Here is a 26,039-nt window from a genome sequence, read left to right on the forward strand (position 1 = left end):
AGCGGGAGAAACTTGTGATTGCGAACATAAACAATAGTGCTTCCGCCTGAAGCCCCGCCCCCAAAAGCCCGGCAGCCGGTCTCCGACCCAAATAGCTGTAGGCAATAAAGAGACATAATCAGAAAGTTGTTTTAGGCTGCGGCAAGGGAGGGGGACACGTCTGGAAGCTGATTAGGGAATATTTTGCGAAGCTTGGGAAATCCGGTTTTCGAATCTGTTTTCGGAGTCACAGGCCGGGCTTCAGATCTGTACTAGCAAAGTGGCTGTGGTGTAGAGGCGCCCTCTAGTGGCAGTGGTTTGGAATCACAGGACGGGAGCTGTCCAAAAGCTGAAGTGAGATATACTAATGAGCCCAACTAAGTAAATGAATTGCAGGGTTCAGTCATAATATAGAGTTTGCAGATCTGACTTCCCCCTTAAGGCTGCCACCCAGCTGTGGGGATCCCTGAGGGCTGTGTTACACTGTGGGGCTCCCAGGCTTTCTGTAGACCAGATTGGAGGTTGCCAGGTCTGAATTCCCTAAAATCTGGTGGCCCACACCACAGAGACTCACATCTCTTGAGACCTCAATATCTCAGACTTTCCATCTCTGAATCCATCACCCACTGAGGTCCATCTGAGGTCCTTAAATGCCCTAGCCTTCAACGTTGGCGTTCTTTCTTTATCATTTCATTTTGCTTTGTTTTTATTTTCATTTTGACTTATTCTTTACTTTTTTCAATTTCCTGATTGCTAACACCGCATTATCCCCTAGTCTTCTCTCACAGCGTATCCCCCAAAGTCTTTCTTTTACTCAGTTATTTAAGGCTTTTTTTCATGGTAGGTGCTGTGTACTGGGTGTTTTAATTCTGGGTCATGCATATCTCTTTTTTTTTTCTTTCCCCTACCTGTTCCCCACCCTTTGCCCATCCCCTTCTACTTTCTTCCTCTCGTCCCTTCCCCCACTTTCTTTTATTTATTTCTTTCTTTTTTTCTGTTGTCTCTCTCCCTCTTGTCCCTCATATTCTACTTAGTTTATTTTAACTCAATTATACAATAGGTGCGGCAGGAAACACCTCACATTCGCTGGGTTTTCTCATCCTCCACTGCCTCATTTCTGTGTAAACTGATTTAGGCTACCTACACTATCCTCTTTCCCCTACATCTTGATATCCGCCACCATCTACTGGCTCTCCTATATTCCACCTCCCACCTCCCTTTCTTCGATCCACAAAGGGTCTAAGTCTTAATTTCTAATACCTATGTTTTGTTTTCTGTCTGTTATCCACGCTTGAAACTATTACCTTTTTATTCTCTTTCCCTCTCTCACGAAATCAATAGCTTTTTAGCTCATACCATATTCCTCCCATATTCAATCATCTACCTCATAATAGGTACTCTACCTACTGCTATAACTCTACACAATTTACATGAATCTAACCTCCATCCTCCCAGATCTCATATTCTTGCTTTGTTAACATATATCACCAATACTACTTTACACTTTTCCCTTGCTTACACAATTGCCTTTCCCCAACACTAATATTTTCCTTTAAAGTGAACTTAACCAACAACAAGAAACTAGAATAAGAAGAAAAAAGTGACAAAGAGAAGATATAACACCTATACAAAAATAACAGCTAATTAACCTCCAAGAGCAGACAAAGAAGCTAAGGAACTGATTAAATCTGTCAAGATAAAGAGATGACCAGAAAGCAACAAAAATCTACAAAACAAACCAGTAATCAGGAAAACATGGCTGAATCCAATCAACAAACCAATAATCATGAAGGGGAGCAAAACTTGGCACAAGCAATGAAAGATCTCAGAACAATTATCACCGACAAGTTTGACAAAGTAATGAAAGAGGTTAACAACATGAAGACATCACTTGGAGGGGAAATTGCAGACATATGAAAAAACATAACAGATATGATGGAAATGAACACCACAGTTCAAGAAATCAAAAATACACTTGCAGCAAATATCAGCAGACTAGAAGACACAGAGCAGAGAATTAGTGATGTGGAAGACAGTACATCAGAAATCAAACAGACAGTAGAAGGGGTCAATAAGGAGATAGAAAAAATCCAATTAGGACTTAGGGACCTGAATGACAATGCAAAATGCTCAAACATACGTATTATAGGCATTCCAGAAGGTGAAGAGAAGGGAAAGGGGTCAGAAGGAGTGTTGCAGGAAATAATGGCTGAAAACTTCCCAAATCTACTGAAAGAGACAGATATACATATCCAAGAAGCACAGTGCACTCCACTAGTCATAAACCCCAACAGGCCCACCCCAAGACATATACTTGTCAAATTATCCAATGCTCAAGACAAAGAGAAAATCCTAAAAGCAGCAAGAGAAAAGAAAACCATCACATACAAGGGAAGCTCCATAAGATTAAGTGCTGATTTCTCATCTGAAACCATGGAGGCAAGAAGGCAGTGGTATGATATAGTCAAGGTACTAAAGGAAAAAAATTTCCAACCAAGAATTCTCTATCCAGCTAAACTAGCATTCAAACATGATGGAGAGTTCAAAATATTCGCAGACAAACAGAAACTGAAAGAGTATACCAACAAGAAACCTCCCCTTCAAGAAATTTTAAAGGGAGTTCTGCAGGAAGAAAGGAAAAAACAGGAAAGGCAGAATTGGAGGAGAGTATAAGACCAACAACAACAACAAAAAAGACAAAAATATATATATACAAACAAAATATGACAAACACAAATCAAATCAAAATATGCCTAACACAAATAATTCCTTGATAGTAATAACACTGAATGTCAATGGATTAAACTCACCTATCAAAAGATTCAGACTGGGACATTGGATAAGGAAATATGACCCATCCGTATGCTGTCTACAAGAGACACATCTTAGACCCAGAGACGCATGGAGATTGAAAGTGAATGGCTGGAAAACAATCATACAAGCTAACAATAACCAAAAAAAGGCAGGAGTAGCTATATTAATATCAGACAAAATAGACTTTAAATGTGAAACAATTGTGAGAGACAAAGAAGGATACTACATTTTAGTGAAATGGAAAATCTGTCAGGAAGATCGAACAATCATAAATATTTATGCCCCTAACAAGGGTGCCTCTAAATATGTCAGGCAAACGCTGGAAAAACTAAGTGAAACAATAGATACATCTACAATTATAGTGGGGGATTTTAATACACCACTATCAACTCTGGACAGAACATCTCAAAAGAGAATCACCAAAGAAACAAAACATCTGAACAGTATATTAGAGGAGCTGGATCTAATAGACATGTATAGATTGCTACACCCAAACACAGCAGGATATACATTTTTCTAAAGTGCACATGGATCATTCTCCAAGATAGATCATATGCTAGGCCACAAAGAAAGGCTGAACGAATTCAGAAAGATTGAAATCATACAAAACATTATATCTGACCACAGTGGAGTCAAGCTGGAGATTTGCAAGGGACAGAAGCCCAGATTTCACACCACGATTTGGAAATTAAACAGCACACTCTTAGAAAAACAGTGGGTCAAAGAGGAAATCTCAAAAGAAATCAATGACTACCTTGAAACAAATGATAATGATAACACAACATACCAAAATTTATGGGATGCAGCAAAAGCAGTACTGAGAGGGAAGTTTATAACCATAAATTCATATATCAAAAAAGAAGAAAGAGCAAAAATTGAAGAACTAACTGCACATTTGAAGGAATTAGAAAAAGAACAACAAAGTAACCCAACAGGAAGAAGAAGGAAGGAAATAACAAAGATAAGAGCAGAACTAAATGAAATAGAAAATAAGAAAGCACTTGAACAGATAAACAAGACCAAGAGCTGGTTTTTTGAGAAGATTAACAAAATTGACAAACCTTTAGCAACACTAACAAAGAAAAAAAGAGAGAAGATGCAAATACACAAAATAAGAAATGAGAAAGGCGATATCACCACTGACCCCACAGAAATAAAGACTATCATAAGAGGATATTTTGAAAAACTCTATTCCAAAAAAATGACAATCTAGAGGAAATGAACAAATTCCTAGAAACACATAAGCAGCCCATATTGACAAAAGAAGAAATTGATGATCTTAACAAACCAATCACAAGCAGAGAGATAGAATCAGTTATTAAAAATCTCCCAACTAAGAAGAGCCCAAGGCCAGATGGCTTCACAGGTGAATTCTACAAAACATTCCGGAAAGAACTGACACCAATCCTGCTGAAACTATTCCAAAAAATCAAAACAGAAAGAACATTACCCAACTCCTTCTATGATGCCAACATTACCCTAGTACCAAAGCCAAACAAAGACATCACAAGAAAGGAAAATTACAGACCAATTTCTCTAATGAACCTAGACGCAAAAATACTTAACAAAATACTTGCTAATCGTATTCAACAACACATTAAATGAATTATACACCACGACCAAGTGGGATTCATCCCAGGTATGCAAGGATGGTTAAACATAAGAAAATCAATCAACGTAATACACCATATAAACAGATTGAAGGAAAAAAATCACATGATTATATCTATTGATGCAGAAAAAGCATTTGACAAAATACAGCACCGTATCTTGATAAAAACACTCCAAAAGATTGGAATACAAGGAAATTTTTTGAACATGATAAAGAGTATATATGAAAAACCTAAAGCCAATATTGTGTACAATGGAGAAATTCTAGACTCCTTCCCTCTAAACTCAGGAACAAGACAAGGATGCCCACTGTCTCCACTCCTATTTAACATTGTCTTAGAAGTACTTGCTCGAGCACTGAGGCAAGAGCCAGAAATAAAAGGCATTCAAATGGGAAAGGAAGAAGTCAAAATGTCATTATTTGCAGATGACATGATTCTATACATAGAAAACCCTGAGAGATCTACAATAAAGGTTCTAGAACTCATAAATGAGTTTACTAAAGTTGCAGGTTATAAGATCAATGCGCAAAAATCAGTAGCATTTCTGTACACCAATAATGAGCAAGATCAGGAGGAAATCAAGAAACAAATACCATTCACAATAGTAAATAAAAAAATCAAATACTTAGGAATAAATTTAACTAAAGAAGTAAAGAACTTATACACCGAGAACTATAGAAGATTGTTCAAGGAAATCAAAGAAGACCTAAATAAATGGAAGACTATTCCTTGTTCATGGATAGGAAGACTGAACATTATTAAGATGTCTATCCTACCAAAACTGATCTACACATTCAATGCAATCCCAATAAAAATCAACACAGCCTTCTTTAAGGAACAAGAAAAACTAACTATGAAATTTATTTGGAAAGGAAAGAGACCCCGAATAGCCAAAGACATACTGAAAAAGAAAAACGAAATTGGAGGAATCACACTACCTGACTTCAAAACATACTACAAAGCTACGGTGGTGAAAAAAGCATGGTATTGGCATAAAGAGAGACACATAGACCAATGGAATCAAATTGAAAGCTCTGATATAGAACCTCACATATATAGCCACATAATATTTGATAAAGCCACCAAACCCTCTCAACTGGGAGAGAGTGGCCTATTCAACAAATGGTGTCTGGAGAACTGGATAGCCATATGTAGAAGAATGAAAGAGGATTACCATCTCACACCTTATACAAAGATCAACTCAAGATGGATCAAAGACCTAAATATAAGAGCCAAGACCATAAAAACCTTAGAAAGCAGTGTAGGGAAACATCTACAGGACCTTGTAATAGGAAATGGATTCATGAATATCACACCAAAAGCACGAGCAGCAAAAGAACTAATAGGTAAATGGGACTTCCTCAAAGTTAAAGCCTTCTGCACCTCAAAGGAGTTTGTCAAGAAAGTAAAAAGGGAGCCCACACAGTGGGAGAAAATATTTGGCAACCATATATCTGATAAGAAACTTATAACTTGCATATATAAAGAACTCCTATATCTTGAAAATAAAAAGATAAACAACCCATTTAAAAAATGGGAAAAAGACTTAAACAGACACTTCTCCAAAGAAGAAATACAAATGGCAAAAAAGCACATGAAAAAATGTTCCAAATCTCTAGCTGTCAGGGAAATGCAAATCAAAACCACAATGAGATACCATCTTACACCCATAAGATTGGCAGCTATGAAAAAAACAGAAGAATACAAGTGCTGGAGAGGATGTGAAGAAAGGGGAACACTCATCCACTGCTGGTGGGAATACAGAAGGATCCAACCATTCTGGAGGACAGTATGGTGGTTTCTCAAAAAACTAGCCATAGATTTGCCATATGACCCAGCAATACCACTGCTGGGTATATACCCAGCAGAACTGAAAACAAGGACGCAAACAGATATATGTACACCAATGTTCATAGCAGCATTGTTCACTATTGCCAAAAGTTGGAATCAACCCAAATGCCCATCAATAGATGAGTGGATCAATAAAATGTGGTATATACACACAATGGAATACTACTCGGCTGTAAGAACAAACACACTACAAACACATGTGATAACATGGATGAATCTTGAGAACCTTATGTTGAGTGAAGCAACCCAGACATTGAAGGACAAATACTACATGACCTCAATGATATGAAATAAACAAGCTGCCCTAGATAGCAAGAGACTGAACGATAGGCTTACAGGAAATTGGAGGGTGGAGGAAGGATGTGAGCCGATGTCTGCAGGGGTGGAATTTAAGACGAGATGGTGGTAAGTATGAACACAAAGAAGAGATAAAAGGGGGGCAGGGGTTGCCTTTGGTTGGGGCTCTGCGGGTTTGAGGGAGGCTGGGGATGGGCAGATGGGTAACATTGCCCAAAAGTGGGGGGAGGGAGGGGTAGCATACGAACACAGGAGAGGGTCAGGTGTTGGTGGAGAGTAAAATGCCGAGAAAATCATATCAAAATATAATAAAGAGGGTTACCTGTTTAGAATGCTCGGAGGGGAGGGTCTGATGCAGGACGGGCTCCTGGGGAATGTCTAAATGCTCATTCTGCCAGAGTGGGTGACACCGTGGGGTAGAAACCCAAGTAGTGAGAGTGGGGGTGGACCCACATCCTGGGGAGGACTAATGCCATCAAATAGAGGGAACTGTATCCCTCGAAAGAAAGGGTGGCTCCCAGGGCATTGGGGCAGTTGAGCAAGTTAGACCCTGAACACTATTCCATCTATATCTGGAAGTGGCTCCTTGGGAAACGGAGGCTGGCTGTCACTGTGGGCACCAAGGTGGAAGGAAAAATGGACGTTAAATGTGTGGAACCAAGGTAAATGGGGGGTAAGAGAGGAGTTTCATGAGAGTACACAAGGATGGATATAAAACATGTAATATTACAGCATAACATATAGGAGATGACAGACTGATAATGTAAACCATAATGTAAAACATAGGTTAACTAAGAATGTAAAAAACTGTGTATCCTAAAGCATGCACCACAATGTAAGCACAAATGCCACCTTGTTTGAAAGCTATTGTCTCAGACTCTGTACATTAGGTTAAGTAAATATGATGTGAATAGGGTGTAAGAGTATCGCTGTGGAAGGGAAAGGTTTTGTGGTGGATGTATGGGAGTGCTGTATACTATATATATGCATTGCTGTGGTCTAGGGCTCCTGTGAAGAGAAGCTCAATAATTAGGGGGGGGGGAAGATAGGATGTAGAATTTTTTCCAAGTCAACACGTATTCTTTATATAACCTTTAAACCCATCGCTATATGCCATTTCCTAGTAAGGGACCCTGACATTATATTGGGCTTCAAATTTCAGGGAGTTCTGGATCACAGAGTGGTTCAACAAAGGCAATGGAGGAATACTGGTATGGGATACCATTGACAGGGGATATATGGCTGACAGGGAGCTGTACAGAACATATGTCCAGGGTACATGGCAATGTTTGGATATACTCATAGTGGCAACAATTGGAAACCGCAGCAGGGGGGGTACTGGGTTCCTGGCCAGTGGTGCTCTGTCGTGGTCCCTAGGGGAGCAGCGACAGTCTCCCAGGTGCAGCGGCGGGGACTGGGAGGGAGTGAGGGTTCAACAGTGAGCCCATGACGCTAATGACTATGCTTGTGAGCTGATAAGCCTAAAATAAGAACAAGGCCTAGAGCAACATTGTGCCTGGGAATTTCCTCCTGACAGCCTTCATGTTACTCAAATGTGGCCAGTCTCGAAGCCAAACTCAGCATGTAAATGCAATGCCTTTCCCCCAGCATGGGACATGACACCCGGGGATGAGCCTCCCTGGCACCGAGGGACCACTATCAACTACCAACTGATGATGCAACTGGAAAATGACCTCATACGGAAGGTTCAACGTGGATCAGCGGAATATCCCTGTCTACATAAAATAACATGACTTTAAAATGCTGTTTGATCTAATGTAAGGGGGAAATGGAAAGGAGAAATGAGTTTATATGGCTACGAGTCTCTAAAAAAGAGTCTGGAGGCTGTCAGAAGGATTGCCCTTATGCACAACTGAGCAGAGTCTGAGAGACAGATAAAGCAGATACAGCCCCCAGATATCGGTTCCTTCGAGGGCTAAAGAGACCCATGGGAGTTATGGTCATGGCCGATGGGGTTAACTACCAGGTCAGATGGCCCCTCTTTGGAACTGGTGTTTATGTGTGACGAATCTGGACTCAGATGGGATCTCTCTTCATAAGACTTTCATGCTAATGTGCTGGAGGTGCAGTTAGTGTCGGGGTTTAAGATATATTTAGGGGATTTGAATCTCTAGACTGACAATGTGATAGCCAGGTCCTGAGCCTCAACAGACTCCAGCACCTACAATCTGACTTATTGGGCTCACCACACTCAGCTAAGATGGAGTTGAAGAAGGACAACCACCACACCATGGAGCCTAGAGTGATTACAACTGAAAGTGGGAGGATTGCATCCAGCATCCATGTGGAATCTGAGCCTCCTCTTGACATAGAGGTGCAATGGACACAACCAATCCAATGTCCACATAGAAAAGGTGGCATTGGATTGAGAAAAGTGGATATGATGGCTGATTGGTATGGGGAAAGGCAGGAAGAGATGAGAGGTGGAGACATCTTTGGGACATGGAGCTGCCCTGGATGGTGCTTCAGGGGCAATCACTGGACATTGTAAATCCTCACAGGGCCCACTGGATGGAATGGGGGAGAGTGTGGGCCATGGTGTGGACCATTGACCATGGGGTGCAGTGGTGCCCAGAGATGTTCTTGCCAAATGCAATGGATCTGTCATGATGATGGGAGGGAGTGTTGCTGGGGTGGGGGGGAGAGGTGGGGTGGGGGTGGTAGGGTTCAATGGGACCTCATATATATATATTTTTTAATGTAATATTATTACAAAGTCAATAAAAAATAAATAAATGAAAAAAAAAAAAGCCCTTTCTAACCCATCCAGCTATAGCACGGAATCCAGAATTTCTGCTTAGTGGGCCCATATCAATAAATTCAGCCTGATCCAACTTTATATTTCTTCCACCATTATCCCATACCCTTAGTATCCATTCCCACACATATTCCCATGATTTCTGTCTATATAAGTTGAAAACTCATGCCATTCTTTCTGAGTATACATTACTTCCTCATGGGTCACACTTTGTATTTCACCTTTGGGGTCTTGTTGTGATTTTAGTCTAGTAATAGGTCTCAAATACAAGAGAGGTGGTGGGGGTGGGTAAGGAGAAGGATTAGAAATGCCTTGCAAGCTACTGACCTCAGGGCATTCTCTTGCATTTTCTTCTGGTGAGACAGGATTAATCTCTTCAGGCAGGGGTTGGAAGGTAGTTTCCTCAGGGCAGACTGGAGGCTAGGCAGTGCATGCTGGAGTTCAGCTGGTACATGTTTCAGTGCTGGGAGGAGGTCCAGACTCCTTGGGGCAGGCCAGAGGCTGGGCAGGGCAGGCTGCAGTTTGGCTGGTACCCACCTCAGGGCTGGAAGTTGTTTCAGACTCCCTGGAGCAGGCTGGACATTGGATGATACAAGGTTGGCAAGGTATGATCTGGACAGGGCAGGCCATGGCAGGCTTATGTGATAAAGTCGCAGCAGAATTCAGGGTTTCAATGTCTCCATCAATATCATCATCCCATATATCTCCATCCCAATTCTCTGAATTCCACTCTTTTCCAATCAAAGTCTTCAGTTTGAAGAAACCCTGCAGGATTGGGATTTTAGTTTCTTTTGTAACTCCATTACTCATACAATGAGAGTCTGAGTTTGGTTCTCAGATATTTCAAGCCTGTGGCACAGGAGACAAGATTTTCTTTCAGAGCACACATAGAAACTTTTGCATCATCCATGTGGAGTTTAAGTTTCAAATCTGAAGCCTTTAACTCATCTCTTTCTTTTGTAACACTATCCAGACTATCTAGGAGGAGCCAGCCAACATCATTACACTGTTTGACTGCACAGAACTCTGTTAAGGTATTAAAAACACTCTCACCCAGATCCTTGCTTCTTATAAGTATGGAAGTAGGGGAATCCAGTGATGCTATCTGTGCATCTCAATTGCTAACTCACACCATAAACCATCAGCAGCCTCTTTGTTATTGGAAAGGGAATTGTCAGTTCCCTTGAGTTCAATTAAACAGACTATTGCAAAACTCCCAAAACCACCTCAGACACCCCATGTAAAGACTCTGTTCCTCAAGAACCACTTCCAGGCATTCTTGGGACTTGGAGTTGTCCTGGGTGGTACCCCAGGGACAATTGCTGGATGTTGTATGTCCTCCCATGGCCCACTGGATGGAACATGGGAAAGTGTGGGCTATGGTGTGGAACACGGGACATGGGGTGCAGCGATGCCCAGAGATGTACTCACCAGATGCAATGGATGTGACATGATGATGGGGAAGAGTGTTACTGAGGGGGGAGTGGTGGGGTGGGGGTGGTGGGGGCAAATGGGGACCTCATATATATATTTTTTTAATGTAATATCTTTTAAAAAAATGAATAAATTGAGTAGAAATTGGAAAAAAAAACACCACTCCCTGTACAAAGCTGTATAAGTCAGTGTTCTCTAGGGAAATAGAATCAACAAGAAATTATGTCAATAGCATGTGATTCTATAAGAATCTCTCACACAGCCATGGGGATTCACAAGTCCAGGTTCCACAGGCAGGCTGCAACCAGGGGCTGCAATGAAAGTCCAGTGAAGGTTCTTGACAAATTCTGGGACATATTGGCTGTACAAAGATGGGCTGGGCAATTCTCTTTCAATGCCAGAATCACTTCCCCCATATATATATATATATATAAAAGAAGTTGTGAACTTACAAAACAATCATGCTGATATGCAGAATTCCCATACTACAAGCCTTCAACAACCACACCATTGTGGAACATTCATTTGTTACAGATTATGAGATTTATCATCAGACTATTACCACTAAATATGGTCCATAGCATACATTTAGTATATCTCTTCTGTACTCCCCTAGCCTTAACACGTACATTTTGATATTGATGTAAGAATGTTACAATCATGGTTGTTAATAACTTTTAATTGGGTTTTTGCTTTCTTAATGTTGGGTGGCATTTAACTGATTGGGTTAAGCATCACTCACTGCTGATGGCAATGCCCCTGACTGATGTAATTATAACCAGCTATCCATGATTTACCACTGCAGTAGAGTCAATGGTGACTAAAGTTCATAAATGCTCTTGTATTACAGTTAGCTCAGTGTTTGCTTGACCAAACAACTGGGCACAATTACATGGCTGAGTTGACACATTAGCCTAACTGTCACAGATCTGTAGTGAGTTCAGCTTGTGAAACAGTAAAGAAAAAGGCATGTAGTTATCAGTAATGGTCAGTAAAATTCATAAGGACTGTAAGGTCTCAGACCCATATCTTCCAGAATGGACCTGGTTTGGTGAGGAAGAACACTTGCAGAGAAGGTACATAATTAGTGCTTGTGAACTCTATGCCTATTTTCAATCCAGGCTGCTCAGACAGGATTGAAGACCTTAGCCAGGGAAAAAGCTGGGGGCTTCCAGACTTCATCCATTGAACCAAAAAGTCCTGGTGCAGTGGGTCACTATCCCTGTTGATGAACATCAACTGATCACCCAGGGTTGCTCAGTGGAAGATGAAGCTAATCATTTGAGGAGCTGCCGTGTAGCAGTTGGTCTGGGATGCCCAGGGTTCTGCACCAGCTTGGGGAGCCAAATAGACCACCACTCAGGGAAGTCACTTGACTGTCAGAGAGGCTCACCAAAGTAGGTGACAGATAATGTAAAAATGCTGTGGGAAGAGGGCTACAAGTCTGGACTTCATCTAGACCTTTGGGGGGGGGTTCATGTGAGGGAAATGACATAATTGTTAGGGTTTGAAATGTAGAGTCAGGAAATTGTGTCAGCATTGGGGCCATTCTGGTGGCTCATGAACATCCTTTGGGCATTGATTCTCTCCCCCAACAGCTTTGAGAAAGCAGCATTTTTAAGGACTGTCTCAACGGTGAAAGCAGGAAAGCAATTAGGAAACATTCTGAGATGATTGAAAACAAAACCACCACATACAAAAACTTACAGGATGTAGCAAACACAGTACTGAGGGGGGAATTTATAGCCTTAAATGCTTAAACTACAAAAGAAAAAAGAGCAAAAGTCAAACACCGAACTGCACATCAGGAGGAACTAACAAAACAACAGCACAAACTAAATCCAACACAAGCAGAAAGAAATCACAAAGATTGGAGAGTTTAAAAACCAAAAATGAAGGGGGAAAAAACAATATCATCTAAATTAATGCAGAAAAGGCATGTGACAAAATCCAGCATCCTTTCTTCCTAAAATCACTTAGAAAAATAAGAATAAAAGGAAACTTCACCAACATTATAAAGGGCATGCTTGAAAAACACCACTGCAAATACCATATCACTGGTGAAAGATTGAAAACTTTCCAAGATCTGGAATGAGACAAGGATGCCCAATGTCACCGATGTAATTCAACATTGTACTGGATGTTGTAGGCAGAGCCAAGTAAGCAAGAAAAAGAAATTAAAGACATCCAATTAGGAAAAGAAGTAAAACTTTCTCCTTGCAAATGACATGATCTTATATATAGAAAGTCCTGTATATTGTACAACAAAGTTATTCAAGCTAACAATTCCAGCAAAGTGCTGTTTGTTGAGATAAACATGAGCAAATCAGTAGTATTTATGTATAATTTCAGGAAGAAATGAAAAAAAGAAGTCCATTTCCAACTACCAGAATAAATTTAACTGAGGATGTAAAGGAATTATGCATGGGAAACTTCAAAATTATGAATACAAAAAGAATTTTTAAGAGAATGGAAGGATATTCCCTGCTCATGGATTGGAAGGTTAAATATACCAAGATATATGAATTACCGATGCTATGCAGTCCCAATGAAAATTGCAATAAACAACTTTGTAGAAATGGAAAAGACAAGTCAACACATTTATTTGGAAGGACATACAGTCCCAAAAAGCCAAAACCATCATGAAAAACAAACTCAGAGGACACACACTTCTTCACTTTAAAACATATTACAAAGCTACAGTGGCCTAAACAACATGGTCCTGGGACAAGTAGATACATAGACCAATTGAACTGAATGGACCCTCAAAATTATTCAGAAATAGACTCTCATAACTATGGCCAATTGATTTTTGACAAGGCTGCCAAGTCCACTCAAAATAGTCTATTCAATAAATGATGCTAAGAGAACTGGATATCCAAATGTAAAACAATGACAGAGGACCCTGATCTCATCTCATATACAAAAAATTAACTGAAAATGTATAAAGATCTAAAAGAACTAGTAAGATAAGATTTCTAGAAGAAAACATAGGAAATGATCTTCAGCACCTCGTGTTGGGCAATGGTTTCTTAGACTTTACACCCAAAGCACAAGCAACAAAGGAAAAATTGATAAGACCTCATATAAATTAAAAAGTTTTTCACCTAAAATAATTTTATCATGAAAATGAAAAGACAACTCATTCCATGGGAGAAAACAATTGGAAACTATATATCCAATTAGGGTTTAATACCTAGACTATACAAAGAAATCCTAAAACTCAACAATACAATGAAAGAAAACCCAATTAAATATGGGGAAAAGACTTGTGCCTCCAAAGAGTATATACAAATGACCAGAAAGCACATAAAAAGATCCTTACCTTCATTAGCTATTATGGACATGCAACTCAAAACCAAACTGAAATACCATGTCACACTCACTATAATGGTGTTATTAAGAAACAGAAAATAAAAAATATTGGAGAGGATGTTGAGATATAGAAACACCCATTCAATGCTGATGGCCAAGTAAAATGGCCACACAGCAGCAGTTGGACCTTGCAATATGGAGAATACATTCCCTTTGAAAATTCTGTGATGACCGGTTGCCATGGTTATCTCATGATGCACGTAAGGCTCATGGTCCTAACTGTCACTCTATGCCCAGAGAGATTTGGAGTTGGTAGCAGGTGGAAAAGCTCCCAGCTTAGTTTCCACAGTACATAGAGATGGGAAATCTCAATTGCTGCTTAAGAGGTATGATCATATCGGCCTACATGATTAATTCAATCCCCAAAAAATTGGCAGGAAATTTTTCCACAAAATATGATTCACTTTTCTTCTAGTTTCTCCTCTCCAATTTGTCCTAAAGAGTTTTAGATGTGATTTATAGTTTTCTCTTAATCCTTATTTTATATTTTAGATCCATCTATCAAGCTGGTTGCCTCAAAATGAGTCTCCCTTTAGAAAACTTTAGCATTTCTTATAAAGTTCTTTACCATTCACTCTCTTCCTCAAGACCATGTCTGTGTTAATGTTATTTTACTCAGCAGGGATGTAGTAAAATAATTATTGCAGAATATGGAGTGAATCTGGATTGGTAGGGACCAGAAAGGATGCATTTCATATGATGAGGTGTACTAAAGATGTTTTTAACACCCTTTTCAACCTCTATTCATCATTAAGTGTATATATAACTCAGTATACTTGGGGTATGTTAGTACCATTCATATAACTAGTTTTCCAAACCTAGCTATAAGAACTTGAGTTTCCAAATGTCAGTTTATAAACCAATATACATATTTCCTTTAATCCTTGGGGGTTATCCAAAATTTTCATTTTAGGAAGTTACCTACTGATTTTCTCACTGCCCTGTATGCTCTTCAATAGTAAGTATGGGAAAATAGAATAATTTTTTTCCATTGTGTTTTACATCACAAAATAAGCTTCTTTAGATGTTGACCATAATAACACATATTAGACTTGTTAGTGGTTCCATGGTTTAGGAAGCTAGAGCATAAGTAAGACAAATTTTGAAGTTAAATGGAGTGATTCCCTTCACTATCCTTTCTCATTAATGGATTGTCTATCTTTACCTAAAAGGGCATATGATTTTGCCAGATTTCATGGTGGGATTTCTCTGGGATAATAGCAGAGGGTGCAGGTAACTGAGTGCAGCCTGGGGGAGGGAGAAGAAGGGACATCCCTTAGTACATGAGCAATTGGGGCCCAAAGAAAGGAGGCTAGAGGTGCTGAGGAAAGTCCTGGGTGGGGATAGCTATGGATGGGACTCTCTACTCTGCCACTGCTTGTTCAGACTTGAGTGCAAGGAGAGCACATTCTTTGCAGAGCTCTCATGTGGCAGCTCTTTGTGAAAAGGTGGGTTCTGAGCCAGGATGGGAATCAAGCACACCCCTGATCACTAGGAGAGATTACATGCCCCCAGGAAGGCTCACATGAGGCAGCTGACATTGGGAGTATTTGGGGCACGATGTTCACAAGTTTTGTTCCCTGGTCCTTCAGAGGAACTCTATGAGGGGAAACCTGAGTTATGGTTTGGGTCAGAGAACTCACTTATGCAGAAGGCAGGGTGAGGGTTTGAACCACTCTCTCTCCTGTAATAAAGTAGTTGGCAGGCCTTTCTCCACAGCTCCTGGGAGGTAACTTGTAACCCCAGAATCTGCTGAGTGGGGGCACTGACTACATTTCCTGACTAGAATCATTCACTCAGCAGTGTTGTTTGACCACACAGGGTTGATGTGGGATCTCAGAACAGAGCACATGTTCTCTGTGAGCTGTAAAGGATCACCCCACTGAGGGCTGAAAGTCAGTGTCCATCCCCCTTGTCCTGGAACCATCAGGCACCCACTCTGGAGGGAAGTACTAGCAAGTTTCTTGAAATTCCTCCCAACATTTAATAAGTGAACTCTTCTGGGGCTTTTATGATATATTGGGCATTTTTCTTAAGGATTTCCTTACATTTGCTTATTTTTAGTCTCATAATACAAACTAATAAGCAGGTCTGGCTAAAATCTTCAAAAGACAGCATGGAAAACTGGACACATAAAGAGTTTACATAATGTTCCCTGTTTTGGGTGGCCTCTGAATGAGATTTGAACACAGTTGACCAGACCTTGGCACCCATGCTTTTGGTCACTGTGCTCTGCTGCCTTCCTATGCTGTGTCATCTATATAAAGTACCCTACATCTGTCTTTTGGGTGTCTAAAATGAACCCCAAACTACAACTTTTTTTGAAACCCACCTTTTACTCAAGTGGGACACCTGTGTAGACTGTAAATAAGGGATCATAGTGTGAACTGTAAATAAATTAATAATGATTTCCTACATTCATCTGTTGGTAAGATGTCACCTGAGAGTTCTGTTGTGAATGCCTTTCCCAGTTCTTGTCTCAAGCATGAAAAAAGAAAATTTGCTACCCAGTCCAAAAAATCTACTATCTGACAATCCCATTCAGTTGGGAACCTCAAAATCAGCATCTGGCCAAAGAAAAGGGAGTGTCCTCAAACATTCCCTAGAAAGTATTCCACAGACAGTACAGTAGAAATGCAATTATTTTATTGCATCAGTAATGTTGACTGTAGATACTAAGTATTCCATATTGAGAAAAACCTTTAAAAAGGTTAAGCCATGATTTCTTAATTCACATGTGAAATTTTGCTTTTAGTAATGAGTCAGTAGTGCCACAACCACATAATTAAAAATGTAGTTACAACTAAAGTTGGTTCACATTTACTGGTAGATTGTATTTTAAGTTAATGTTTGGTCAGTCTATTTCTGAACATTAGTAGGAAGAGTTATCTTCTGAAAAAGTGCTGTGAAATTATTAAAAATCTGATATATTTTTAAGAGAAGTTTTAGATTCACATAAAAACTGTGGAGAATACAAACAGTTCCCACATATTTCCCTGCCACCCTCCCAGTCTAGAGCCAGCAGTTTCCCCTGTTAATAACTCTCATCACTGTGGTATGAACAATTGAAGGGACAGTATTGATACAGTGTTTTGGAGGCTCGCTCTTCCTAATCCTCAGCTTTGTGCATTTTGACAAAGGCATATTGTCATGTACCTACCATGACAGAACATCAGTGGTTGAATTGTGTCCCTCCAAATTACATTGAGAAAACCTTGGTACCTGTGAGTGTGACCACTTTTGGAAATAAGATGTTTGCAAATGTGATTAAGATGAGGTCTACTGAATCAGGGTGAACTGCAATATAATACAACTTGTGCACTTACAAGAAGGGAAGAGACAGAGAGGAGAAGGCTGTGTTAAGATGGACCAACACTGGAGAAGCAGGCCAGGTGAAGATGAGGAAGAAATTAGAGTCATGCTGCCAGGAGCCAGGACACCTGGAGCCACCAGAAGCTGGAAGAGTCAAGGAATGGTTCCTAGCAAGGATCTTCAGAGAGAGACACAGAATATGGTGCTGTGGACACATTAATGCTGGACTTTTTGTCCTTAGACTTGTGAAGGTTTAAGTTTGTGTTCTCAAACCACCCAGTCTGTGGCAATGTATTATAGAAGTGCTAAGAAACTAAACACATATAGTGCTGGGAAGTAAGGTGCTGCTGTAACAGATACATGTGGAAGGCTCACAGAGGCTTCTAGGCAAAATATAACTTCTGAGCAGTCATGGGTGAAATTAGCCCAGATATTTCCAGCCTACCTATAGCCATGACTCTGCATTGAAGCTTCAGACTCCAGAAAGCACAAATGGACCTCATCAATGTGCCTGTCTGGATTGCTAAAGATGTGATACAAAAACCTACTGAAATTGTTGTATTCCACAATTTGGGACAGTAGGGTTTTCATACAAAATAGCAGCAAAAATAATGCATTAATAAGAAATTTAAAATGTATGCAGGACTGTATATTGAAATCTGATTGACCTACCCTCCATTTTCTTTAGCCCTCTAGGTTCTGTGTCTCAAGTAACAACAGTTAAGTTTTTGCACATCCTTTTGGATTGAGTAATTGAGTATTCATATAAAATTGACACTGTACCACAGTTTTCTAAGGGCTTTACCTATATGTACTCATGGTCTTTTTTCCCTTTACTTTTAAGGAAATTTTAGATTACATGAAAGTTAAAGCAAAATTAGGTGGGATTCCCATATACCCCACCTCCACCCCCTCACATGTTACCCATTAAAAACATCTTTCATTAATGTGGGATATTTTTTATAAATCTTGAAGCACTCCTACTAACCATGGTCCATAGTTTCCAAGGTAAGGCCCACTGATGGGTTGCCAATTTCCTGGGGATATCTGCCCTGGCTAGAATGTCCAGATGTCTTTAGAGCCCTCAGGAACACTCCTGCCTGAGGTATTATTTACTGTGGCAGCCACAGAGATCCTCCTGTGACCTGCCTAAACTTTCCTCTGGAATGACTTCCTGACTCATATTGAAGTATCCTAGCCATAAACACTCATTTGTATTTAATATTCCCTCTCTTGGTCAAGGTCTTTTTACAAATGTATCTCTAGTTGGCAATTGGTAACAATCCCTCAGTGCCAAGGGGGCCCATCCTTGGGAGTAATGTCCCATGCTGGGGAGAAAGCAGACTTCTATGCTGAGTTTGGCTTAGAGAGAGGCCACATTTGAGCAACATACACATTTTCAGAAGGTAACTCTTAGGCAGTATATATCACTAGGCTAAGTTTCAATTTTACAAGAATGAAGTTCATAACTACCAGCATTAATATCAAGGGCCTGGCATATTGGTCTGTCCTATTTTAGCTAGGTTCTGATGATGTATTGCTATTCTTGCCACTGTATTAGAAAATGTAGCAGGGCTCCAAGAATGGGAATTGAAAGTTTTGTTGGTTATTGTATGGGTTCCATCTACTGAGATAACACCCCATGACCATATGGACACATTCATAATCCCTAGAGGCATGCCTGAGGTGCACCCTTTCCCATGCATCTGTCCCTCACTGTCACCCTGCACCAGTAGACCTCCCCTGCAATAGCTGTAACTTTTGTGTAGTTCAAAACCTCCCCATAAAGAAAGTCAAAAGTTTTTTGCATTGTGACTTTCATCACCTTAATATCTGTTATTTTTTATGTATACTTACAATTTCATCTGTATCTTCCCCCAACATCTTATTTTTTTTCACTTTATCTTCAAAGAAGCTTTAGGTTACAGAAATGTCACATCAAAAATATAGGGAATGAGCAGATGTGGCTTAAATGTTTGAATGCCTGCTCTCCACATGGGAGGTCCCAGTATGATTCCCAGTGCCTCCTAAAAACAAAGACAAACAAAAAATGAAAAAAGCAAACACACACACACAAAAACAACTCAAAGGAACTGATGTGGCTCAGTGGTTGACTACTGGCTTCCCACTTACAAAGTCTGGGTTTCACTCCCTGGTCCTGGTACCTAAAAAAAGAGAGAAGAAAATAGAAGAATATATAGGTGATTCCCATTTACTGCACCCCTTCCCATTTCATATTTATTCCTATTAGCAATATCATACATGAGTAGGGTTCATCTGTTACAATTGAAAAAAAAAAACGGAAGCATTGCTACAAACTATGGTCAATGGTTTATGTTATGGTTTACACTTTGCATCATACTTTTATACGTTTTCACACAATGTACAATCATCTGTATCCATCATTGCAAAATCACACAAAACAGTTCCAATGCCCTCAAAATGCCCTATGATCCATCTATTCTTCCCTCCTTCTTCCCTCAGAACCTATGTTAGCCACTAAGTTTCAATTTTCCAAGAATAAGGTTCATAGTCTTATGCATTAATAATAAGGCTTTGACATACTGGTCTGCTTATATTTGGCACTGCCCATGTACTCTAGAGATTCTTGCCCCTCTCTTTGAGTATATAGCAGGATTCCCAGGATGGAATTTTAATATTTTCTCATTGTTTGTTGGTCTCCATCCACTGATATAACACCTTATGACAAGATGAACACATTCATATTCCTTGAAGCATCCCCCAGGGGCATCCTTTTCTATATGCCCCCCTAGCACCGGTACACTGCACCAGTGACCTACCTGCTGCATTTGCCAAAAAAACATTCCCATCCTTGTAGTCCCAACACAAACCAACAAATCCCAAGTACACTTGTTCCTTCCTCCAAGACTTCCACAATTCCATACAGTCCAAATTAAATACCTCCACCATGCTTACCCTTCCATTCCAGTTCCATCAACCCACTCATATCCCTGCATCACCATCACCCCATCCACTGCCAAACCACCCCTTTCTGCCTTATCATAGGCTCTGCCCATATTGAGCTTGGTTCACCACACTCAACTCCCTTTCTGTCTCCTTTAATCTATCTTCCAGACTCTCTGTGAGACTCCTAAATAAACTTAGGTCATATCAGTGAGGTCAAGAAGTATTTGCCTTTAGTGACTGGCTTACTTCACTCAACATAAGGTCAAGATTCATCTATGTTGTCACATATATCAACATGCCATTCCTTCCTACAGCTGAGTAATATTCCATTGTATGTATAAACCATATTTGCTTATCCATTCATTTGTTGCTGGTCACAATTCTTTTGCATATATACCCAGTGGTGGGATTGCACAATCAAATGGCAATTCTATAATAACCCTTTTGAGCACTGCCAAATCATCCTCCAAAATGGCTGCACCATTCCACATTCCCAGCAGCAGTTGAAGAGGGTTAGTCTATAAGGAAATGGAGATTCCATTTTTAATAAGTAGGGTGGCTAATATTTTAGAAAGAAACAAAACTGGAAAATAACAAATAGAGATGTGTATATGAGTAAACTGGAGTCCCCATATATTGGTGATAGGAATCTAAAATAAAGCAGCCAATTCGGGAAATAGTTTGACATTCCCTCAAAAAGCTAAATCTAGAACTACTATATGACAGCTACCTATTAGGTTTATATATTAAAGAATTAAAAACAGAGGCTGAAAGAGGTACTCGAAACCAGTATTTATTGCAGCATTATTTGCAATACCCAAAAGCTGGAAACCACCTAAGTGTGCTCATATAGAGGAATGAGTTTTTTTAAAAAGTGGCATATCCATACAATGGAATATAATTGAGCCATAAAAAGTATTGAAGTTCTGATACATACTACTATATGCATGACCCTTAAAAACGTACTGAATAAGGCAGACACAAAAGTAAAACAGTTGGTGATTGCAATTATTTGAAAGCTAAGAAAAAGTAAATTCACAGAAACAGATAAGAGATTAGAGTTTATTACCAGGGACTAGCAGAAAGTAGAATGGGCTTAATAGCTAATAATTACAGAGTTTCTGTTTCAGGTAATGAGAAAGTTTTGGAATTGAATGTTTGGTGACAGTTACAAAACACTGTAAATATAATTGATTCAAGTAAATTGTACATGCTGTAAAAATGGGTAAACTGGCAAATTTTCTATTACATAGCTATCTCATTGAAATTTTTAAAAAAATCCTCTAGAATGGATGGGATATTAAAAGTCAACAAGGCTGTGAGGCTGAAGCAGTATTTCTTGAAATCAGTGTGATACTGACGATTTCCTTGGACTTCAGAATAGGTTGGATATATATCATCATACTGTATAGTTTAGTACCACTTATACATGAACTACTTCACATTGACTTAGATTGTCTTCAGCTACAAAGCCAAGGATTCTGATTATATTCCACTCTTTCCTTTGTCTCTCTTTCCTACATGAAGGGTTTCTGGGTAGCTCCACCATCCTTGTTTGCACATTGTAGCCTCTTGTCTGGGCAAAGCAAAGTAATGCAGGAGCTGCACCCCAGTGTACTGATCATTACTCTGTGTCCCCCTAGCTCCCATGGAAGACCTAGTAGAGGAGTCTTCTAGTGACAGGGTGGTTGAGGAGGTCCCATCTAATGTTGAGGTGAAGTCATCTGTTTTTGTCTAAGATAGAAATGTTCCTTTCTCAGATTTGTCCTTTTTTAAATTTGAGTACAGCACTTATTATATGATGGTATGAATTATAAATATTTTTAAAGATTAGGCTACAGCATAATTATATTTTTTCTTCTCCTCCCCCAGCCCCAGCCCCACCTCCATCCTACTGTTCTTACTGTCTGTGCCCATTCACTGTATGACCTTCTGCATTTTTGTCTTGTCTTCTCAACTTTCTCCTCTAGGATTCACTAGTACTCAGTCCTGGGGACCGCTGATGTGGAGAGAGGTACCCTTTCACATGTGCCACATCAGTTCCTGGTCTCTGCTGCCCTTCACTTTGACTTTCCCCTTTGTTTCTCTTTTGTTGCATCATCATCTTGCATCAGGTGTGACTCACCTAAGCAGGCACTGGCTCACCACAGAGGCACTCAGCTCACCATGTGAGCACTAGCTGACTGCATAGGTACTCACACAGGCACTTGGCTTAACACATGGGCACTTGGCTTACTGTGTGGGCACTGGATCCCTTTACGGGCACTGGCTCAGCACATGGGCATTCACATGGACAATCAGCTCAACACATGGGCACACAGCTCACCATGAGGGCACTTGGCTCACTACGTAGGCACTGGCTCACCATACAGGCTCACTTTCTCTTTTTTTACCAGGAGGCCCCAGTGATCAAACCCAGGTTCTCCTATATGGTAGGTGGAAGCCTTATCACTTGAACCACATCTGCTTCCCTGAACTACAGATATTAACTGTCTGATCCAGTGGGGGCGGATTCCAGGGGCCTGTGGGAAGAAGTGGGGGCAGGGAATGAGAAGAATGGAGACAAGACAGGATTCTGATCAAGCCTCATTTATTGGGGGTAGAACATGGGAATATATACTGAGGGAAGGGAATGTGTCCATGGGTGATAGGTTGGTCTTGTGGGTGGCAGGCGTCCAAGGAGGGAATTGGCTGAAAATTTGTGCCAGGTCTGCAGAATTTCGCGCCTTGTGCATGCGTGCTGCTGTGGTTACCAGAGTTGTGGCGGGAAGGGGAGAACAAAGAAACAAGGAGGAAGAAGAAGAAGGGAATGGCAGGGCAGGGCTGAGGTAGTTGTGAAATCTGCCCATGTTGTTGGAGGCTGTAAATAGATTTCACAGTGGGTGGCTCCCCACAGGTCCCCCTTCTCTGTTTAATATGTTAGGAACTGAAGTGAAGAACAGCTGGTGATGGCTCATTTTAGGGCAGGGCTTATGCTCATTGGTGACATGTGGCTGCAAGGTGCTCCCGTACTGAGGGGGCTGTGCCTGTCTTAGGTTGGGGCTGCACCTGTTAAGTGATCAGTCTTACCTGTCATTGGGAATCATGGCAGCAAAAGGCCACATCTGTCTTAGGTTGACTGATGGGTCAGCCCAGTTGCCCGTCGTTGGCTAACCAGACCAGCGCCTCAGCGATAAATGACTTGCAAATATAACAAGCTATAACAGGGAGCTCTACACCATGCATGACATGCATAATGTACTGAGATTAGTGGGTGAGGCCACACCCACCCTGGTCTTGTTTGGCTAGGGCACCTGCTGCTCATTTGAACCACTAAACTCCTCACTGAAGCTGTTTTCCTTACTGAAGCTGTTCAGTGATATTAATTAAACAAAGAAGGGTTAACTGCAATAGGGGCAGTTGTGACCATGGGCAGGGAGGACAGGCAAGGAAACACCATTAGGGTACAGGTTGGTGATGAGGCAACATAAGAGATTTGCATTTTCAAAGGTTGGTTGTTTGTTCTTCGGTCTGGATAGGCTGGTATTGATGAACAGCATCAAGATACATCACATGGGCAGAAATTTGCTTCATCCTTTCTTGGAAAAAATTTAAGGAGGCAAGGTGCAAATGCACAGATTAAAAGGAGAGTGATTAGGGGGCTGAGGAGGGGACCTAGCCACATTACGAAGGGGGAGGTGAGCCAGGCAGATAAGGAGAGGTTGATTGGGAGGGCAGTATTCCTTCCCCCAATTCTCACTATTTCTTAGCATTTTCCTCAACAATACCAGATTCATTTATATAGTAGCAGCCTTCCTCCTGGAGGAAAAGGCAGGTTCCCCCCTTTTTCAGCTGTAAGTTAAGGGCCCTGCAGTTTTGAAGGACTACTTGGGCGAGGGATGTTAGTTGCCACTGCAGAGAGTCAAGAGACTGTGCACTGGATTGTAGGCTAATTTGTCATTCTTGTTTAAAGTATTGCAAGCTGATGAGGCCATGACCAAGAGCACCACCTGCTGTGGCAGCTGCAGTGACTGAACCTGTGAGGCTAATTTTTTACCAATATAGGGAGGAAGGCAGCTCTCTTTGACACAGATGCAGATAGTAAAATTTTTAGTTTGCCTTCTCCATAGTATGTTAGTTGCGGGGTACTGGCTATTAGGATGCAAGGCCTCATTTTTACAGAATAGAGCATTTTTGGGTTATAGTTAATTTTCCGACAATCATGAATAGGATTCTTGGTTATGATTAAATTGTAAGAGGGAAACAAAGTCACAATAAACTGAATATTACTATTTTTGAAGATAATTATGGTCTGATTTTTAACCTACATACAGGAAGGATGGTTACTAATGCATAAGGGTTGATAATCAAATGGTAATATGAGATTATCAATTCTTCGTCTTTCTTTATAGGGTTTAATTGGCAATCGATTATCAATTGGTTTAGGGAATATATGGGTTTTATTCAGATATCTATGAAAGAATGGATTTTTCCAGGTTAACACTCTAAGTAATGGGGCTTTAGGTATAAAGGCCTAATAAGTGTAATTACTGGCAGCTTCCTTATTACTTACGATCACCATCATCAGAAGTTGTAGAAGACTCCATCTCTTCATTCTGGGGTTTAATCCTTTTCAGAGATAACTAAATTTGTTCTCCATTTTCTGAAATGATAAGAGCATAGCCTCACCCCCTTACTTTAATCCTGCCTTTTTTCCATTCATTGCTTTGCGGTCACATCTCCGGCTGAAGTGTGGTTTGCTGGCCTGGCAGGGGAGCGGCCACGGTAGGCCTAATTCTGCTGCCCCCATAATAGGGTGGTTGGTCGGGCCCACCGCCACCCCTGAAGGAAGCTCGGCATGGGCGCAGAGTGCCCTCGGGTCTCCCCTTCTCGGCAGCCATGCTTCCGCGGCCACCCCTCCTCCCAGATGGCGCCACCTGATGCCTTGTGGGGCGGCACCCTTCTTCTTCCTTCTCCCTGCACAGGCGCAGGGCAGAAAATTCCAGTCTGCCCTTTTCCCCTCCCCCGACAGCAGCAACAGCCAGGTGTGGGTGGAAAAATCCAGCCCGCCCTTTTCCCCTCCCCCGACAGCAGCAACAGCCAGGCGTGGGCGGAAAAATCCAGCCCGCCCTTTTCCCTTCCCCCGACAGCAGCAATAGCCAGGCGTGGGTGGGAAACTCAAGTCTGCCCTCCACCCCAGCAACAGCAGCCACCAATCCCTAAACCCTGCCCCTTCCCCCAGCAACAGCGACAGCCAATCCCTGACCACCACCCCTCCCCGTCCAGTACCGCCCACTGACCTTTCGCCGGCAACCAATCAGAACAGGGCGTGGCTTCGACCAATCAGCCTTCTCCAGCCCCTATAAAACTGTTGCCTCTCCCTCAATAAAGTGGACTTGCGTGTTTACCTTGTCTCCGCGGTAGTTCTTCTGCCGTGCGCCCTCCAGTCCTGAGAGCCCCCGACAAGGGCCTGGCCTCCCTTGTCCCCAGTTCGTCGCCTGCTTCTCCGGGCGACCCCTTCGTCGCCGGCTTCACCGGGCGACCCCGTCAGCCGAACCGCGCAACCCCTGTGAGACCGATCCCTCGTCTGCTGCCGGACCGACCCCTCGTCCCAAGCGGACCGACCCCTCGTCCAGAGCTGGACCGACCCCTCGTCCGCAGCCAGACCCCACCTCTAC

The 26,039-nt window shown here is 41.3% G+C and overlaps 1 long non-coding RNA gene across 3 annotated transcripts in view; it reads right to left on the bottom strand.

Annotated features, from left to right (window-relative positions):
- Nucleotides 1-244: 244 nt before the first annotated feature.
- The window catches only part of LOC131277734 (uncharacterized), a 32,660-nt gene continuing 6,865 nt past the window's right edge, over nt 245-26,039 (bottom strand). The window contains exons 2-6 of one of the 3 annotated variants that reach the window (XR_009184848.2): nt 24,935-25,024; nt 19,588-19,619; nt 19,312-19,481; nt 9,661-10,098; nt 245-328 (exon numbers count right to left, since the gene is read on the bottom strand). This is a non-coding gene — a long non-coding RNA (uncharacterized lncRNA). Of the gene's footprint in view, nt 329-9,542; nt 10,099-10,130; nt 10,183-19,311; nt 19,482-19,587; nt 19,620-24,934; nt 25,025-26,039 lie in introns of those variants that run through there. The other 2 variants (XR_009184847.2, XR_009184849.2) reach the window with 2 other exon arrangements.

This window comes from Dasypus novemcinctus, unplaced genomic scaffold (assembly GCF_030445035.2).
Source record: "Dasypus novemcinctus isolate mDasNov1 unplaced genomic scaffold, mDasNov1.1.hap2 scaffold_356, whole genome shotgun sequence".
Lineage (NCBI taxonomy): Eukaryota > Metazoa > Chordata > Mammalia > Cingulata > Dasypodidae > Dasypus > Dasypus novemcinctus.